General features: G+C 40.6%; 2 non-coding genes across 2 annotated transcripts; both read left to right on the top strand.

The window, feature by feature from the left end:
• Positions 1-294: 294 nt before the first annotated feature.
• Positions 295-398, top strand: LOC112780760 (small nucleolar RNA R71). Its single transcript, XR_003191576.1, has one exon. It is a non-coding gene; the product is annotated as a small nucleolar RNA R71 (small nucleolar RNA).
• Positions 399-8534: 8136 nt separating this feature from the next.
• On the top strand, positions 8535-8641 carry LOC112780992 (small nucleolar RNA R71). Its single transcript, XR_003191794.1, has one exon. It is a non-coding gene; the product is annotated as a small nucleolar RNA R71 (small nucleolar RNA).
• The last annotated feature ends 1193 nt before the right edge of the window (positions 8642-9834 follow it).

Raw genomic sequence — 9834 nt, 5'->3', positions numbered from 1 at the left:
ATTGCTGCTACTTGGTTCCTCTCCATCTTCTTGGTGAGGTCAGCCAGCTGCTGGGTAATGAGCTTGTTTTTGGCCAACAGAGCATCTACATTGTTTAGCTCCATCACTTCTCTTGTGTTCCCTCTTTCGGAAGCATAGAAGTAGTCGTTTTCTGCTACTGTTTCAATAACATCTATAGCTTCCTCAATGGTCTTTTTCTTGTTCAAGGATCCTCTAGATGAATGGTCTACTGCCTTCTTTGACTCATAAGAGAGCCCTTCATAGAAAATGTGCAGCTGGACCCATTCATTGAACATGTCAGGTGGACACCTCCTTGTTAAGTCCTTGAACCTCTCCCATGCTTCATATAGAGTCTCACCATCTTGTTGCCTGAAAGTTTGAACCTCAGTTCTCAGCCTATTGATTCATTGAGGAGGGTAGAATCTTGCTAAGAATTTATTCACCACATCTTCCCAAGTTGTCAAGCTCTCCCTTGGGAAGGATTCCAGCCACTTGGCTGCCTTATCCCTGAGTGAGAAGGGAAATAAGAGCAGTCTATAGGCGCAGGATGAACACCATTAGACTTCACTGTGTCACATATTCTCAGGAAGGTGGTTAAATGTTGATTGGGGTATTCTTGAACACTTCCTCCAAACGAACAGTTGTTCTGAACAAGGGTGATGAGCTGTGGTTTAAGTTCAAAGTTGTTGGCATGGATTGTTGGCTTTTGGATGCTACTTCCACAACTGCCTGGGTTTGGATTGATGTAAGAGCCCAAAACTCTTCTATCCTCCCTAGCATGATTTGCTCCACCTCCTCTGCCATGGTTGTGAGTCTCTTCTTCATGATGATTTTCCATGTTTCCTTCCATGTTAGGTTCAAAGTATTCCTCAAAGTGTTCCTCCTCTTCTTCAGTACCGACTACACGTTTTTCTTTTGCCTCCCTCCTTAGTCTAAGGAAGGTTCTCTCAGGTTCAGAATCAAAGGAAGTTGCAGCCCCGCTTCTTCTCCCTGTCATACAACCAACAAGTACAAGCAAAGAAAATAGGTGCAGACAGTATTTGTGTCAGAGTTATTGTTAGTTGTGGATGATGCAATATATCAAACAGTTAGTGGGTTAGCAAACAGAATTGAAAATAACAAAGAAAAACAAACGGGTAGAGGGAGAAGGGAAGAAGTTTAACTAAAACAAGAAGTAAATCACTCAAACAGAAAAATGAAATTCACAAAATAAAAATGCTCAATCTAGTGATCTTCCAATTTAATCATTGTTGATGCACAATCAATCCCCGGCAACGGCGCCATAAACTTGATGCACGGAAAATTTGTCTCTCAACAAATCTCCCTTCGGCAAGTGTACCGAAGTTGTCGTTAAGTAAAAACTCACAATAGAGTGAGGTCGAATCCCACAGGGATTGATTGATCAAGCAACTTTAATTAGAAGAATGTTCTAGTTGAGCGAATCCAGAATTTGGGTTGAGAGTTGCAGAAATTAAAATGGCGGGAATGTAAATAACAGAAAAGTAAATGCTAGAATTAAAGGACTGGAAGTAAATGACTGGAAATAAATTGCAGAATTGTAAATGGGAATGGGGAATTTGCTCATAAAAGTAAAAGACAGAAATTAAAGAGAATGGGTAAGATCAGAGATGGGGAGTTCATTGGGCTTAGGAGATTTTGCAATTCTCCGGATCAAGTTCATTTTCATCTCTTCCTCAATCAATGCACTCATTGATCTCCTTGGCAATCTTAAGTGATTGAATTACAATTTCTTGCAATTCAATCTCTCAAATCTTGATCAATAGCCAATTCCTTGGTCAATTGCTCATGAGAAGAGATGAAGTATGGTCACTGATTATACCACATGCATTTCCCAAACCAAGTATTGAGAGGGTTATAGTCACATACCCATCCAAACCCAATTTGGTCCAGCATGAGAAAGCATTTCTAGCTTGATCTCTTCATTCCTCTTTCAAGGTTCAAAAGAGATCCAAGTTTGAATAGCTTCTCTTCCAAGATAACTACTCAATGGGATGAAGATCGAAAGCTTTCAAGTAAAATCAAGAGGAAAGATAGAAGAAGAATAATTAAAATTAGTATTGATCCATCAAATTACAACAGAGCTCCCTAACCCAATGAAAGGGGTTTAGTTGTTCATAGCTCTTGAAAACGAAAATAAAGATGGAGAATACATCATAAAACTAGAAATTGCAGAGAAAGTAAAATACAGAGAGTAGTTCCCTTTTTCCCAGCTTCCAGCACTCCTTTACAATTCAAAGCTACTCCTATATATACTACTCTTCTCAGCTTCTAGTTTACTCTTCAAGTCTTGGGCCTTTGGATCTTGAGTTTGAAGCAGTTCATTTCTTCATTTGGGCTTGGCTTTACTTGCAGAGAGAAAGTGCTAAGTGGGCAGAGGCTTCATCTCAGGACGTTAGGGGTGTTAATATTTAGTGAGAATATAAGTTCGAGAACGTTAGTGACACTCAACATTGTCACTAACGTTCCAATGTGCCCCTGGGTCTCACGTTAGAGTCCACGTTAACTAGGTTAACATGGCCTCTAACGTAGCCATCTTTAGCCATCCCAACGTTAGTGACAATGTTGAGTGTCACTAACGTTGGCTCATCCTTCATTCCTCATCGTTAGCTTCCATGTTAACTAAGTTAACGTGGAGGTTAACGTGACTCTTGGGGGTTGTGTGGTTGCTTCAACGTTAGTGACAATGTTGAGTGTCACTAACGTTGTCAACAACTCTTCATCCTTTACGTTAGTTCCCACGTTAACCAAGTTAACGTGGGAGTTAACGTGGTACTTTGCACCATAGGCCAACGTTAGTGACAATGTTGAGTGTCACTAACGTTGGCTTCTCTTCCCCCTTAACGTTAGAGGCCACGTTAACTAGGTTAACGTGGCTTCTAACGTGGCCACTTATGAGTAATTGCCAACGTTAGTGACAATGTTAAGTGTCACTAACGTTGGCTCAACTTCTCTTCTCCACGTAGAGTTCACGTTAACTTAGTTAACGTGACTCTCTAACGTGGGCATTGATGGCTTTTTGAGAATGTTATTGGCAATCACTTTTCTCATTAATCTTGCAAGTTACCTACCCTTTTCTTGCTTCCTTTTTGGTCCTGAAATCAAGCAATAAAGTGCATCAAAGCTCTAGTCCAAGTCATGAGTAATGCAACATAATATTTGTCACTAAACTTATGCAAAATCCTCATGAAATTATGTAAAATGCACAATGTATGCATGAATCAAGGCATAAGTGAATATTTACCCAAATTTAGCTTATTTCCTAAAGAAATGTATGAAACTATCCTAAAAACAGTAAAGAAAAGGTCAGTGAAACTGGCCAAGATGCCCTGGCATCATAAATGCTCTGTGGTGAGGGTTACTCTTGATAATGGACTTTCAGCTGATAATCCCAGATTAGTTAACCCATGATACCAAGTGATAAAGCACCCCTAAGAGCTAATTCATCCAAGTAGATTCCTCACACAGGAACACCACAGACACATATCTTAAGATCAGAACTATTGGTGCCTAGCCTTATTGCTTACTCTTTTTCTTTTGTTTTTCCATTTTCATTATTCTTTTCTCTTTCTCTTATTAGGATCCTGTCATATACTTAGTCTCATGAGTATATTCAAAGTAAAGTATTCAGGCCAGATAGTTGTCATCCCACCTTATGGTTGAACCAACTTAGCTAACTTATGATCATACCACAAACTCATGAATGTATTCCATAGTATGAACTCTACTCTGGTCTTTTTAAACATAAACATTCTCTCTTCATTTGATTAAAAGGGATAAGCATACAAGTAAGTAAAGTAAGGATGCAGTGACATAAAGACTAGCACACAGAGACTTTCTTCAATACGAAAAACTTAAAAGACATAATTGAAAAAGGTTTAAACATGACATGGAAGCAAGTTCTATTTCATACAAGATATTACTTATTTAAACCATAGAGAAAGGTGGAATAACGAAGGAACTCCACCACCTTTTACTGTTGTGGATGTCCATGCTCTTTTCCTTGCTTGTCCTCCTTGTTTCCTCTTGCATTTCCTCGCATCCGTGCCAATCTTGCTTGCTTCCAATCCTTAAGTGCCTTCCTCACTGACTCATGACTCTCTTCCACCCTTTGTCTTTCCTCTCGTGCTAATTCATCCTTCATTTCTTCATACCTGGCTATTCCTGGATGCAATATTGGCAGCTGTCCCACTAAGTAGCCGAGCCTGACTTAAGTGTTTATGTGATGTCCTGTTTCGCTCATGTAAACTCCTTCTGCGAATGCCCTTTGCTCGTCCAATAGTTCTGCCTGTTCTATTTGTCTTCGATGCATCTCATGTTTGTGTGTCCCTTGATGTGCTTGGATGTTGATTAGCCTCTGGATGGATTCTTGTTGCTCGTTTTGCCTTCGTTCCATCCTGTTGAATGTTTCTCCCCATTGTTGTCCTTGACTTAGTTGCTGTTCCATCATTTGCCTTTGCCACTCACCTTGCTGAGTCATCCATCTTGAGAGTGTTTCCTCTTTCTGCCCCATCATATGTAGTTGAAGCTCTTTCTGTGCTCCTTGGCTTTCCAAATATTGTCTAGACAAGCCATCAATGGCCTCCTGTAATTGGTGCATGTCCAAGGTCTGTTGTGCTTGACCCTCTAAGACTTGTCCTTCCACTACTTGAGGGGCTGTCCTCTTCCTTTGCTTCCGCTGAGGCAAAGGGGATGCTGCAGCATTCATCCTTCGTACAGTTATTGGGATGCCTTCCTTTATCCACATGGGGTTCTCATCTTCAAAAACCACCCCAGCTTTCTTGCATATTCGGTAAATAATACTGGGGTAATCTAACGTTCCTCATGAGTCACTTTTCTCTACCATCTTTCTAATACCTTCAGCTATGAGTTCATGAACCTTGATTTCTCCTCCCTTCAGTATACAGTGCACCATTGTGGCTCTCTTGACATTCACCTCCGAGTTGTTTGCAGCTGGGACAATAGACCTTCTCACTAGCTCAAACCACTCCTTGGCTTCAGGAGTGAGGTCTGTTCTCTTGATGAACTTTGGTTTATTTCCCGCACCCCTTTCCCAGTCAGCTCCTGGTACACAAATATCTTGCAGAAGCTGGTCATAATTGGGGTTGTCCAATCTTGAGTGATAGCTTTCTTCTTCAAACTGTATAGACCGTAGCTTCAATGCCCTCATGACACTCATGGGACCAAAGTCCACCATCTTTCCTCTTACAAAGCTTGTATAGGACTCATCCTTCTTATCATATCGAACCGCATTTGCATAAAATTCTCTTATGAGGTTTGCATTCACCTTAATGACCGGGTCAGTGAGGAGCTCCCATCTTCTCCTTTCTATCTTCTCTGTAATTTCGGGGCACTCAGTCTTTTTAACTTGAAATCCCAGCTCATAAATGATTTCCTTATCAACCATCCACCCGTATTGCAATGCATGATGCAAGCTTCTAAATCTCTTTTCATCATATGGGTGTTCTTCCATGGGTTCCTTTCCCTTCCTTCTTTTAGAACCCGAAGACACCATGAATGATAGTTAATATGTGAAGGTGGCAAAGTTGTGGAGATTTTTGGTTGTTTAAGGTTTTATTGCAATGAAGAGAGTGAGGTGGGAAAAAGGTTTTTTGAATGGGGTAGGGAGTGTCTTGTACCGAAATGGAGAGTGGTGAAGATTGGGTAATGACAATGAAGGTGGGTACGGAACAAGGGTCATTTATATAGAGAAGTTGTGAGAGAATGGAGGGTGTGGATTGATTGAGTGGTTACTTGATGGACGGTTGGGGTGATGCATGGATAAAAGACAAGGATCATCACTTTATGAATGAGATTGCTCGGTCTTTTAGGGGTTCCATTTTTCCAATGTTGCATGGCAACATTTTCCAATGTATTCCCTTTTTAAAACAAGTGTGTAGCCCTTCCTTTTGTAGTGTCCGATCCTTCTTTGTTTAATTGTCCAATCCATCCCTTTTTAAGCTTCTTTTCTTTTCCTATAAAGATTTAAAATAAGGAAATTAATATCATAAAAATCAAACTCTACGGCTAGAATAATAAAGAGAAGAAAAAGAGTTTGTTTATTTATGAATTTCAACTGACTAACTACTTGTGTATCCTTATGCATTTTGGTGGCACCATGGGGTGACACCAAACTTAGTTTGAAGCAATGTGATGAAAAGTTTTGTTCAAAGCTCCCAAGACTAGCATGCATCTTGGTTTGCTTTGAACACCAAACTTGTTCTTCACTATATACTGTATGATAAAGATTTCACCAAGTGTTTGTCAAGTTTGGGTTGAAATTCATAAACATTGATTTATTCATTTTTTTTAAAAACATGTAAAACATGGGTTGCCTCCCATGAAGCACTTCTTTAGCATAATTATCTTGACGTTTTTCCCTCCATCAGGGTGATTGGTAGTGCTTAAAATCCTCCCCTCTTGCTGTGGACTTATATCCATTGGTTGGATCAATGATCTCCATATGTTCCAGGGAAAGAACTCTGTTGATAGTGAAGACCTTAGGTAACTGAGATGGTACAGTGGGGAGATTAGGGGGAATATCTGGGAAGTAAGCTGAGACAACTCTATCCCTTGGAGAGAAGTCTTCCGTAGGGATTTTCTTGTTCCTCTACCTCCTTGGTACCTTCTTCTTTGTATCTTTTGAGGTTTCCTTCCCCTTGGTGACCCCTTTTTCTAAAGGAGTTGTGATGCTATCTTTACATGCCTCTAGAGGTTTAGGTTCCTCCAATTTTTCCTTGAGCTGTGGCAATTGCTGTTTTCCTTGTTTAGCAATTAAGGGGATCTCAGAATGAACTGGCTGTGCTTCAGTGCTTGTCTCCTCCTTCAGTGTCTCATTATCATTTGTGCTTAGTTCCTTGTCCTCTTGATCTGTTTCTTGTGAGAGTTTGAAATCATTGAAGCTGAGTCGTTCATCATGGATTCTCAATATTAGCTTCCCTTTCTCTACATCGATAAGTGCTCTAGCCGTAGCTAGGAATGGTCTTCCCAATATGATTGGGTGAGTGTGACTCTCTTCCATGTCCAGGATGACAAAGTCTGTTGGGAGGAAGTATTTCCCAACCTTTAGCAACACATTTTCCACCACTCCTATTGCTTGCTTTTGGGTTTTGTCAACCAGTCTGATGATTATATCTGTGGGCATTATCTCATTGATCTGCAGCCTCTTCACCAGGGATAAGGGCAGTAAGTTGATGCTGGTCCCCAAATCACATAGTGCTCTATCGAACATAGTTTCACCTATGGCACAAGAGATGTAAAAACTCCCTGGGTCTCTTCTTTTTGTAGGCAACTCAGGTTGAATAAGGGCACTACATTCCTTGTTCATCACTATAGTCTGGCCTCCTTTGAGTGAGCTTTTCCTGGGAAGAAGTTCCTTCATATACTTGATGAATGCAGGCATTTATTGAATTGCCTTGATGAATGGTATGTTTACATGCAGAGATGCAAACAAGTCTAGGAACCTTGAGCAGAGATGCAAACAAGTCTGGCCTACAGCACTATTGAGCAGTTGAGGGAAGGGTGCATAGAGCTTCAACAGCTCTTGTTGTGAGATTTCTGGTTCTTGGTGATCTATATCCTCCTCCTATGTTGAGTTATCTTCAGGTTGTTCAAAAAGTTTGCCTTGCTTGTCTTCAGTCTCTTGATCACTTGTAGTGACCATTTTGCAATCTTCCTACCTTACTTTCTTTGCTTCTCCTTTGGGGTTTTTCTCCGTGTCACTTGGGAAGCTGTCAGTAGGTTTGGGAATCTTCTCAGCTAAATATCCCACCTGGAATTCCAGCTTCCTAATGGTCTCTCCCTGGTTCTTAATATTGGCTCGCACCTCCTCTTTGAACACCTTATTTTCTTGAATTTCTTGGCATATTCCTTCAAGTAAGGCTTCAATCTTAGAGAACTTGTCATCAATTGATTTGTGATTCGGAGCAGATGTGCTGTTTTGGTTTTGATAAGCGTGTGGAGAAGTGTTATTGTGGGGGTATTGAGATGTCCTCTGTGTGAATTGCTGGTGATCTGCATTGTTGTTGGAGTTGTAACGTCTCTGGTCTTGGTTTTGATTTTGCTCACTTCCCCATCCAAAGTTTGGGTGGTTTCTCTATCCAGGGTTGTAGGTCTTGGAGTATGGATCATAGTTTTTTCTTGGTGAATTCCCAATGTAGTTGGCTTGCTCCTGACTACCCTCTGCTTCTTCATTCACTCCTTCTTGGGTTGTTGATGAAGTTGAGATTGCTTCTACTTGGTTCATCTCCATCTTCTTGGTGAGGTCAGCCAGCTACTGGGTAATGAGCTTATTTTGGGCCAATAGAGCATCTACATTGTTTAGCTCCATTACTCCTCTTGTGTTCCCTCTTTCGGAAGCATAGAAGTAGTCGTTCTCTGCTACTGTTTCAATAACATCTATGGCTTCCTCAATAGTCTTCTTCTTGTTCAAAGATCCTCCGGATGAATGGTCTACGGCCTTCTTTGACTCATAAGAGAGCCCTTTATAGAAAATGTGCAGCTGAACCCATTCGTTGAACATATCTGGTGGGCACCTCCTTGTGAGGTCTTTAAACCTCTCCCATGCTTCATATAGAGTCTCACCATCTTGTTGCCTGAAAGTTTGGACCTCAGCTCTCAGCCTATTGATTCGTTGAGGAGGGTAAAATCTTGCTAAGAATTTGTTTACCACGTCTTTCCAAGTTGTCAAGCTTTCCCTTGGGAAAGATTCCAGCCACTTGGCTGCCTTGTCCCTGAGTGAGAATGGAAATAAGAGTAGTCTATAGGCGTCAGGATGAACACCATTAGACTTCACTGTGTCACATATTCTCAGGAAGGTGGTCAAATGTTGATTGGGATCTTCTTGAACACCTCCTCCAATTGAACAGTTGTTCTGAACAAGGGTGATGAGCTGTGGTTTATGTTCAAAGTTGTTGGCATGGATTGTTGGCTTTTGGATGCTACTTCCACAATTGCCTGGGTTTGGATTGATGTAAGAGCTCAAAACTCTTCTATCCTCCCTAGAATGATTTGCTCCACCTCCTCTCCCATGGTTGTGATCCTCTTCTTCATGATGGTTTTCCATGTTATCTTCCATGTTTGGTTCAAAGAATTCCTCTTCTTCCTCAGCACCAACCACTTTCTTTCCTCTTGCCTCCCTTTTAAATCTAAGGAAGGTCCTCTCAGGTTCAGAATCGAAGGAAGTTGAAGCCCCGCTTCTTCTCCCTGTCATACAACCATCAAGTGCAAGCAAGAAAAGATAGGTGCAGAAAGTATTTTTGTCAGAATTACTGTTAGTTGTGGGTGATGCAATATATCAAACAATTAGTGGGTTAGCAAACAATTGAAAATAACAAAGAAAAATAAAAGAGTAGAAGGGGAAGGGAAGAAGTTTAGCTAAAACAGAAAGTAAATCACTCAAACAGAAAATGAAATTCATAAAATAAAAATGCTCAATCTAGTAATCGTCGGCAAGTATACCGAATTGTCGTCAAGTAAAAACTCACAATAGAGTGAGGTCGAATCCCACAGGGATTGATTGATCAAGCAACTTTAATTAGAAGAATGTTCTAGTTGAGCGAATCCAGAATTTGGGTTGAGAGTTGCGGAAAATAAAATGGCGGGAATGTAAATAACAGAAAAGTAAATGCTAGAATTAAAGGACTGGAAGTAAATGACTGAAAATAAATTGCAGAATTATAAATGGGAATGGGGGATTTGCTCATAAAAGTAAATGGCAGAAATTAAATAGAATGGGTAAGATCAGAGATGGGGAGTTCATTGGGCTTAGGAGATGTTGCAATTCTCCGAATCAAGTTCATTTTCATCTCTTCTTCA

This window comes from Arachis hypogaea, chromosome 19 (assembly GCF_003086295.3).
Source record: "Arachis hypogaea cultivar Tifrunner chromosome 19, arahy.Tifrunner.gnm2.J5K5, whole genome shotgun sequence".
NCBI classification, from domain to species: Eukaryota; Viridiplantae; Streptophyta; class Magnoliopsida; order Fabales; family Fabaceae; genus Arachis; species Arachis hypogaea.
This window is presented reverse-complemented; position numbering and strand designations above follow the sequence as displayed.